Raw genomic sequence first — 10,023 nt, 5'->3', positions numbered from 1 at the left:
GGAGAGCCTAAGGGAGCTTTGGGACAACATGAAGCGAAACAACATACGAATAATAGGGGTGCCAGAACAGCAGAAAGAGGAACAAGGATTAGAAAACCTATTCGAAGAAATAATATCAGAAAACTTCCCTGAGATGGGGAAGAAAAAAGTTACATAATACCAGACACAAAGCTACACTACCAAGCCACAGTTCTCAAAACTGCATTGTACTGGCACAAGAACACACATATAGATCAATGGAACAGAACAGATAACCCAGACATCGACCCAAGCCATTATGCTCAATTAATGTCTGACAAAGGAGGCAAGAGCATACAATGGAGTCAAAACAGTGTCTTCAATAAATGGTGCTGGGGAATTTGGTCAGATACATGCAAAAAAATGAAACAAGATCACCAACTTACACCATACACAAAAACAAACTCAAAATGGCTAAAGGACTTAAATGTAAGTCAGGAAACCAGAAAAATCATACAATGCTCCATAGGCATCAAAATTGCAGACATATGTTGTAGCAATATCTTTACCAACACAGATCCTAGGGCAATGGAGACTAAGAAGAAAATAAACAAATGGGACTACATCAAAATAAAAAGCTTCTGCACAGCAAAAGAAACCATCAACAAAACAACAAGAAATCCCACTGCATGGGAGAACATATTTGCCAATGCTATTTCAGATGAGGGTTTAATCTCCAAAATTTATAGAGAACTCATACAACTTAACAAAAGGAAGATAAATGATCCAATAAAAAAATGAGCAAAGGACCTAAGTAGACACATTCGAAAGAGGACATACAGAGGCCAAGAGACATATGAGAACATGCTCAAAGTCACTAATCATCTGAAAGATGCAAATCAAAACAACAATTAAATACCATCTCACACCTGTCAGAATGGCTATCATCAACAAATCAACAAATGACAAGTGTTGGCAAGGATGTGGAGAAAAAGGGACCCTCATGCACTGCTGGTGGGAATTCAGACTGGTGCAGCCACTGTGGAAGACAGTATGGAGTTTCCTCAAAAAGTTAAAAATGGAACTCCCATTTGATGCAGTGATCCCATTTCTAGGACTATATCCCAAGAAATCAGAAATACCAATCAGAAAGGATATATGCACTATGTTCATAGCAGCACAATTTACAATAGCTAAGATTTGGAAAAAACCTAAGTTCCCATCAGCAGATGAATGGATTAAAAAACTGTGGTACACCTACTAATACATGATGGAATAGTACACCGCTATAAAAAAGAAGCAACTTTTACCATTTGCAACAGCATGGATGGAACTGGAGAGAATTATGCTAAGTGAAATAAGGCAGTTGGAGAAAGATAAATATCGCATGATGTCGTTCATATGTGGGATATAATGATCAACATAATTTGATGAACAAAAATAGATCCAGTGACAAATGGCAGGGGAGATAGGGGGGTAGAGAGCAACCAAAGGACTTGTATGCATGCATATTAGCATAACCAATGGACACAGACACTGGGGCAGTGGGGCTTACCTGGGGTGGGAATAGCTGGGTGGGGGTGTTCAATCAGGGAATAAGGAGACATATGTAAAACTTTAGACATAAATCTATACTAATAAAAGGGTAGTATGCGAATTAGACCGGGAGACCTTCTGGGAGACATTCTGGACGTCCTTCTGGACAAAGCCATGGTGCGGGGCCAAGGCAGAGGCAGTTAGAGAACCAGTGATAGGGGGGAAATGAGGGTCCCCTGCCCAGGCCTGACACCTCTGGCAGAGGCCTCAGGCCTGGGCAAGGGGCAGATCCTGCGATTGGAGGGTGATGGGGGTCAACGCCTGAGGGCTCCCAAGATTGGAGAGGTGGCAGGCTGGGCTGAGGGACACCCCCCCCATGCACGAATTACATGCACCAGGCCACTAGTAAATAAATAAATAAATAAATAAATAAATAAATAAATAAATAAATAATCTATACTAATAAAAGAGTAATATGCTATTTAGACAGTGTCGGCCAGACAACTTCCAGCTGTCCGGGACTCCTTCCGGACAGAACCACAGTGGGGGCTGAGGTAGTGGCAGTTAGGGACAATCAGGCCAGCAGGGGAGCAGTTAGGGGCGATTAGGCCAGCAAGGGAGGGTGGTTAGGAGCGATCAGGTCAGCAGGGGAGGGAGGTTAGAGGCGATCAGGCCGGCAGGCAGAGGAAGTTAGGGACAATCAGGCAGGCAGGCAGAGTGGTTAAGGGCGATCAGGCAGGCAGGCAGGTGAGCAGTTAGGAGCCAGCAGTCCTGTATTGCGAGAGGGATGTCCGACTGCAGGATCAGGGCTAAACCAGCAGTTGAACATCCCCCGAGGGGTCCCAGATTGGAGAGGGTGCAGGCCAGGCTGAGGGACCACCCCCTCCTCTTGTGCACAAATTTTGTGCACCGGGCCTCTAGTAAATAAATAAAGGGGAAAAAAGATGCTACACTATCTTTATAATTATAACAGGAGAACCAACATTTTATGTAAGCAGTTAGGCTAGATGAAAATGTTCCATATGTCTAGTAGTCTTGTAGCAATGGGATTTACTAGTAGTCAAATAATAATTTCACTTGCATCAGAAATACCAAGTAACTTGTCAAGTGACTTTTGCCAGCAGTCTTTAAAAAAAATTGATTGATTGATTTTGAGAGGGGGTGGGGGGAAGGGAGAGAAAGTAGCTTCCCAAATGACTTTTGGCAGTATTCTTCTTTTATTTATTTTTCTTGGTTTGATTTTTAGTGAGAGAGAGTGTGTGTGTGAGAGAGAGAGACATTGACTTGCATTCATTGGTTGATTCCTGTATGTACCCTGACTGGGGATCATATCTGCAATCTTTTTTAAAAAATAAATCTTTATTGTTAAAAGTATTACATATGTCCCTTTCCCCCCCCCCCATTGCCTTCTCCAACCTCCCTTTCCCCCAAGCTCTCACCATCTGTGTCCATGGGTTATGCACATACGCACATGAGTTCATTGGTTGGTGTTTTTCTCCCTCAACCCTCCCTTGCATTCCCTCTGAGGTTTGACAGTCTGATCAATATCTCCATGTCTCTGGGTCTAATTTTGTTCATTAGTTTATGTTGTTCATTAGATTCCACATATGAGTGAGATCATGGGATATTTATTTTTCTCTGACTGGCTTACTTCACTTAGTATAATGCTCTCTAGTTCCATCCATGCTGTTGCAAATGATAAGAGTTCTTTCTTTACAGCTGCTGCATAGTATTCCATTGTATAGATGTACCACAGTTTTTTAATCCATTCATCTGCTGATGGGCACTTAGTGGAAAACAGTTTGGAGTTTCCTCAAAAAATTAAAAATGGAAATACCATTTGATTCAGTGACTCCACTTCTAGGAATATATCCCAAGAATTCAGAAACACCCATTAGAAAGAATATATGCACCCCTATGTTCATGTCAGTGTAATTTAGAATAGCTAAGATTTGGAAACAGCCAAACCTGCATTCTTCATGTATCTGAACAATGCTCTAAACAAACTGAGCTCTCTGGCCAGGGCTTGCCAGGATTCCTATTCTATTTAGAGTAAATGGAAACTTTGTAAATGCTAAGATATTACCAATGGCATAATCAATCACCATCATCTAAACTTCTCACATATTACAATTAAAGCTACTTCTTTTTCTAAGAATTTGGGGTTGGAGAGAAAATGATATTTCTTCAAAGTTTAGTGAGCTTTTTTCCAAAGTTTTCTACCTTAGATATTATTGTTATAGTCACATAGACCAGGTTTAACCTGATCCCTATTCCTTGTCAACTAGATAACCTCAGACATTTTAACCTCTCCAAATTCTAGCTCCTTCCCCTATGACATGAGGATTGCAATGCCTGCAATGAAGGATGGTTGCAAAGATTAAATGACATAAAGTACATAAACCCAGTGTCAGCACCCATTATCATCACTGTTGCTGAGATTCTATCACCTAACTGTTTGTATTATTAATTTCATGACCTCATTTTTAAATAAGTAAACATCAGAAGAAGATCCCATGTCAATGTGTGTCTTATAAAAATTAATCAGAACCTGATGGCCAGAACGTAGTTGTTCATATGCCTACTTAATATTTCTTTTCTCTGTTCCTTTCCTTCCAAATCTAACCTCTCTTTTCTAAGCTCAAAGTGAGGAACATGTGAGTGTTTCTCAATGAAATCTTTTACACGTTTTTCATTGTTTGGCTGCAAACCATCTTGAGCATTTTATGCAAATTGTGGTAATTTCACCATCCACTCTCTCCTGACATAGCACATGAAATCTTTCCAATGTGCTATCCTAAAAGCTGATCTTTTTCAGGTAAAGAAAAATATGTGTCTCTCTTTTCCTTGGCTCTATTAGTACATGTCTAGCAGTCTGGAGTACTGAGGACCTGGGTGACTCCAAAGAGTTACTACTTCTCTGTAAACTCCTTTTGGGGCTCTCTTTACTCCACTTTTCCCCTCACTGATAAAATTCCTGTTTTTTTTCCTAAAAATATAACTTATGTTAATAGCAAAGATTCTTTGAGCTTCTTGATAGCCAGAAATGATCCTTGAACAGAGATTCTTCAATTTTGTCCCAAAGGACTGAAGCATAAACTTGGAATTTTCCTTTCTAGGTACCTCACCAGACTTTCCAGAAGGACTTGACCATTAAAAGGAGAGATCAAAAAATAGCATTTACAGCCTGGCCAGCGTGGCTCAGTGGTTAAGCATCGACCTATGAACCAGGAGGTTCTATTCCAAGTCAGGGCACATGCCCGTGTTGTGAGCTGGATCCCCAGTAGGGCAGCGTGCAGGAGGTAGCCAATCAATGATTCTCTCTCATCATTGATGTTTCTCTCTCTCCCTTTTCCTTTCTGAAATCAATAAAAATATAAAAATCTCCCTTGCCTTCCTTAAAAAAAAAGAATAGCATTTATGGAACTCAAGACCTTTTCACTACACTAAAATGATAGACTGAGTTGAATGGATCTAACCTTCTCTGCTAAACAGTGTTTCTTTTTTCTGATGACATTCTCTACAACTTCTTTTTTCTTTGAATGTTGCATAGGCAACTCCCTTGGTTCTTGCTGGATATATCACATCTTCAACAATTCTGCCTTCATTCTTAATATCTTGGAAGAGACTCTGCACTAATGTGATTAGTGGTAGATCATTAAAAAGGCCAACCAGCAGACCATCAACTACAACCATTTTTTCAGAAGCTTTAAATTTATTGACATTCAAAAACTGTTGCCTAGAAGCTCAAGCTCATGGCTCACAAGTATTCCTGATTTCTCTTATCCTTGGCTCTATTAGTACATCCCATAGCCACACAGCACAGTCTCTCCAACTCCACCTCTACCCTCCAGATCCTGATCTATGTCAATTTTATTATTAGTCTAGTAGTCAGGTTGGCCCTCCTGAGTCAGACCTCTCTGGATTCCCCTGGCATAGTAAAAATAGACACTGCTCCCCTATGCCCAGGTTTGGACTTGTTGACATGACTGCCAGCCCTTCCTGGGCCAAGGTTCCAGAAATACAGATGTTATAGACTGAATGTTTGTGTCCCCAGAAAATTCATATATTGAAGCTCTATCCCTCAATGTGATTGTATTTGGAGATAGGACTCTTCAGAAGTAATTCAGTTTAAATGAGGTCTTAAGGGCAGAGCCCTGATTCAATAGGATTAGTGTAATTTTAAGAAGAGACACCAGAGTTCTCTTTCTCACTGTGCCCTCACCTGGTGAAGAGAGAGAATCTTGTGCCTTTTCTTACAAGTGCAAGGTGCAAGGCAGAAACAAAGCCATTACCTGGAACCAAACTTTGCAAGACCTTGATCTTGGATTTCTAGCCTCCAGAACTGTAAGAAATAATTTTCTGTTTTTTAAGATACACAGTCTGTTGTATTTGTTATGGCAACCTGAGCAGACTAAGACAAAAGAGTCGAACATATGCCTGCCTCACAGTGTTCCAAGGAAGACATAAAACTATCACTGGCTTCCAGGTGTATACCAATGAGCACTTTAACAGGCTGTCACACCCATTATTACAATAGATTCTAATTGCAGACTCAAGTGGTATATTGTGATACTCATTTTACAAAAGGGGAAACAGGAGAAGAAAGGTGACCTCTGCAGTGTCATTATGGGGGTCAGGTTACCCAGACCACTGTTCTTTGCCCAACACTAAGCTGCTCCAATGGCAATCATCACACCATGATGCCATCTGCAAATCTGATAAAAGGTTTCAATATTTCCACACAAAGATCAATAAAAATGTTTAAAGGAGAATGTATAGAGTGCCTGGGAAGGCACATGAGCTGATTGTCGGCTGAGTCCAATGGCGTTGGAAGAGCCGAGTCCTGGAAACATACCATGCCAGAGGCAGGTATGTTGTCAGCCTGCCCCTAAGCTCAGGTGCCAGGGGGTGGGTTTCATTATTTAAGTTCAGCCAGGCACAAGGAACGGATGCAATTATCCAGGCTCAGCCAGGAGTGATAATTACAAAGAAGCCACAAGAATGAATAATTACAGCTTGATCTTTAACCATGATTTCACATAATTCCCTTTGTCTTAAACTCTAGTAAAACTTCCTGGAATCATGCTGTATATAATAAACGCGCCACACCAGCTCTGGGTCACTGTCTTTCCATCAGAGTGCAGCGTCCCACCTGGTCCCAGCTTTCACTACTGTCTCTGTGTCTGTCTCTTTTTTTCCTTTTCTAAATCCCCAGCCACCCCTACTCAGGACTCGTCCACTCTCTAGCTGTGCTGGTCGCAGTAAAGAGAGAAACCTTAGAGGAGAATTGCTTACATTTTGCCCTTAAGATGACAGATGAGTTTCATCTTGTAAGCCAATTGTTGATTTGTTGGCAGCAGCAACCAATCCTGTGCATTAATTCTAAGATCAGTTATGAAAGACTACCTAGACTAAGTAGAAAGGCATAGGAGCAGGACGTTGGGTGTATGGCATGCAAACCTATGGTTACACATTCTCTTACAAACCCCAGGACAAATCAGAGTCTCCATGGATGAACAGAGAGCTCTGCAGGAGGAAGACAAAGTCTTACAAACAAGATTGGCCAAATACATGTTTTCTGGGAATTCTTCCTTGAGTTACTTCTTTCTGGTAGTCTCTCTCTGATTTCTTATTCTTCTTTGTCATTATGGAAAGCTGGGGTCTCAAAACCAACTTCTAAAAGAAATTCCTCATCTGAAGTTTCATATAGAAGAGACTGAGTGTCTGAGGGACAAGTTCTTCAAGATTTTGCAGTAAATGCAGATGCAGATTTCATGACGGATTAATGATGAGAAGAAAAAGTCATTCTCAACACATTACCAGCAACTGCTTAATCGCTGGTAGAACAACAGCCATTTCCACCATACTTTTTTCCACACCATTGTATGCTCTTGCCTCCTTTGTCAAATATTAAATGAGCATAATGGGTTGGTTTGATTTCTGGGGTCTCTGTATTGTTCCATTGATCTATATGCCTATTCTTGTGCCAGTACCAGACTGTTTTGATTACAATGGCTTTGTAGTATAATTTGATACCTGATATTGTGATTCCTCCAACTTTGTTCTTCTTTCTCAAGATTGCTATGGCTATTTGGGTTCTTTTTAGGTTCCATATGAATTTTTAGTGTATTTTTTTCTAGATCTGTGAAATATGCTGTTGGTATTATAATAGGGATTGCATTGAATCTGTAGATTGCCTTGGGTAATATGGACATTTTAATGACATTGATTCTACTAATCCATAAACATGGTATATTTTTCCACTTGTTTATCTCTTCTTCTACTTCTTTTTTCAACATCCTGTAGTTTTCTCAGTACAGGTCTTTTGCCTCCTTGATTAAGTTTATTTCTAAGTATCCTAATTTTTTGTTGTTGCAATGGTAAATGGCATTGTTTGTTTAGTTCCTGTTTCTGAGAATTCACTCTATACTAATAAAAGGGTAATATGCTAATTAGACTGGATAGACTGGATGTCTTCCTGAGATCCTTCTGGACAAAGCTACGGTGGTGGGGACCGAGGCAGAAGTGGTTAGGGGTGATCAGGCTGGTAGGGGAGAGCAGTTAGGGGCGATCAGGTAGGCAGGCAAAGTGGTTAGGAGCGATCAGACAGGCAGGCAGGTGAGCGGTTAGGAGCCAGTGGTCCCAGATTGCGAGAGGGATGACCAGCAGTCGGACATCCCCTGAGGGGTCCCGGATTGGAGAGGATGCAGGCCGGGCTGAGGAGAATTCCGCCCCCCCACCGGCCCCCGTGCACAGATTTTGAGCACTGGGCCTCTAGTCTATATATATAAAAGCCTGAATGACTGAACGACCAAATGACTGGTCGACCGGTCACTATGATGCACACTGACCACCAGGGGGAAATGCTCAACTACTGAGCCACACTGAGTGGTGGCAGCGGTGGCAGGTGCAGCAGGGCTGGGATGAGTGGAGCAGCACAGGCTCCTCCCGGCCATCTGCTGCTTCATGTACTACTACATCCCTCAGGTCACGTTGGATTGCTGGTTTCTGCTCAATCCTCACAGGTCACAGGTCGAAACTGGCAGTCCAACATGCCCTGAGGGGTCCCGGATTGCGGGAGGGCACAGGCCAGGCTGAGAGACCCCACTGGTGAATGAATTTGTGCACCAGGCCTCTAGTTGGTATATAAAAAAGCCATCCATTTTGGGGTGTTGACTTTGTATCCTGCTACATTTCCAAATTAATTTTTTAAATGTAGTAGTTTTTTGGTGGCATCTTTAGAGTTTTCTATGTAGAATATCATGTCACCTGTGAATAATGAGAGTTTTACTTCCTCCTTTTCAATTTGATGCCTTTTATTTCTTCTTCTTGTGGGATCACTATGGCGAGGACTTCCCTATGTTGAATAAGAGTGGTGAAAGCTGACATCCTGTCTTATTTCCTGTTCTTAGGGAAAATGGTTTTAGTTTTTGCTCATTTAGTATGATGTTGGCTGTAGGTTTGCCATATATAACCTTTGTTATGTTGCGATATGCTCTATTCCCACGTTGCTGAATGTTTTTATAAAAAATGGGTGTTGGGTTTTCTTGAATGCTTTTAATGTGTCTGTTGATATGTAATTTTTGTGTTTCAATTGTTTATATTGATTTGCAAATATTGTACCCACATAGCATCCCCAGAATATATCCCACTTTTCTTGGTGTAGGATCTTTTTAATATATTGCTGGACCAGTTTGCTAATATTTTGTTGAGGATTTTAGCATCTATGTTCATCAGGTATATTGGCCTGTAATTCTCTTCCTTTGTAGTGACTTTATCTGGTTTTGGAATTAGGATAATGCTGGCTTCATAAAAATCACAGACATTCCAGAAAACTGGGATCTTAAGCCAGCCAAAGGAATGACATTTCAATTTTTCATTTTTATTTTTTTATTATTATTTTGTTAGCTTTTTTTTTGCTTTTTGCTTTGTTCTCCTTTTTTTTGTTTGTTCCTTTATTTCCTACTTCTTTTCACATTATTTTTTCAACCACGTGAGCAGCAGACACGTGAGCGGCACGCTCTTATCCAGGAAGCATCAGCCCCGTGAGCAGCCTGCCTTGAGCCTAAGAGCAGCAGACTCATGTGGCCTGCCCCTGTCCAAGGAGCAGCAGCTGTGTGAGCGGCCCGCTTCCTCATCCGAGGAGGAGCAACCACGCAAGCAGTCCGACCTGTCCAAGGAGCAGCAGCCGCACGAGCAGTCTTCCTACATCTGAAGAGCGGCAGCCCTGCGCAGCCTGCCCCCATCCAAGGAGCAGAAGCTGCGCACACCCTGCACTAGTCTGAGGAGCAGCAGCTGCACAAGCATCTTGCCCTCGTCCAAGCACCAGCAGCCGCATGAGCAGCCTGCCGAATCTGAGGAGCAGCAGTTCTGCGAGTGGCCCAGCCCCATTTGAGGAGCAGCAGCAGCCGACCCTGGTCTGAGGAGCAGCAGCCACATGAGCAGACCGCCCACGTCCGAGGAGCGGCAGCCCTGCGCAGCATGCACCAGTCCGAGGAGCAGAGCCACAACAGCCTGCACCTGTCC

General features: G+C 42.1%; 1 pseudogene; it reads right to left on the bottom strand.

Annotated features, from left to right (window-relative positions):
* Positions 1-3,940: 3,940 nt before the first annotated feature.
* On the bottom strand, positions 3,941-6,824 carry LOC102253793 (annotated as a pseudogene).
* Between the last annotated feature and the right edge of the window lie 3,199 nt (positions 6,825-10,023).

This window comes from Myotis brandtii, unplaced genomic scaffold (assembly GCF_000412655.1).
Source record: "Myotis brandtii unplaced genomic scaffold, ASM41265v1 scaffold210, whole genome shotgun sequence".
NCBI lineage: Eukaryota > Metazoa > Chordata > Mammalia > Chiroptera > Vespertilionidae > Myotis > Myotis brandtii.
This window is presented reverse-complemented; position numbering and strand designations above follow the sequence as displayed.